This window comes from Eimeria mitis, genomic scaffold (assembly GCF_000499745.2).
Source record: "Eimeria mitis Houghton genomic scaffold, Emh_scaff1492, whole genome shotgun sequence".
Taxonomy (NCBI): Eukaryota; Apicomplexa; class Conoidasida; order Eucoccidiorida; family Eimeriidae; genus Eimeria; species Eimeria mitis.
In genome coordinates this window covers 7,904-8,327 of record NW_013569482.1, presented here as the reverse complement: position 1 = coordinate 8,327, position 424 = coordinate 7,904, and the positions used below count along the sequence as shown (strand labels likewise).

Genomic DNA, 424 nt, shown 5'->3' with positions numbered 1-424 from the left:
CTCGGCCACTTCACCGCCATCATCAGCAGAGAACACTTGGGGGATAGGTTCCGCTACTTAGAGGTCAGCAGCCGTGCATGCATGCATGCATGCATGCATGCAGCTGTGCATGCATGCAGGCATCTGTACATGCATGCAGGCATGCATGCATCTGTGCACGCATGCAGGTATCTGTGCATGCATGCATGCATCTGTGCATGCATGCAGGCATGTATGCATGCATCTATGCATGCATGCAGACATGTATGCATGCAGACAGGCAGCACGCAGCATGGCATGCGCACAGAGTGCTGCAGCTATCTGCATGTGCATGCATGCATGCATGCATGCATCGATGCATGTATTTTTTTCTATGCATGCACGAGTAGAGCAGGTGTATGCGTATTCACGACATACTGCAACAATGTGGTGTACAGTCTGAGCT

At 51.4% G+C, this 424-nt stretch overlaps 1 protein-coding gene across 1 annotated transcript in view; it reads left to right on the top strand.

The window, feature by feature from the left end:
• EMH_0038160 (uncharacterized protein) overlaps positions 1–424 on the top strand; it is a gene marked incomplete at both ends in the record, with an annotated part of 5,695 nt that overhangs the window by 2,789 nt on the left and 2,482 nt on the right. The window lies entirely within an intron of this gene.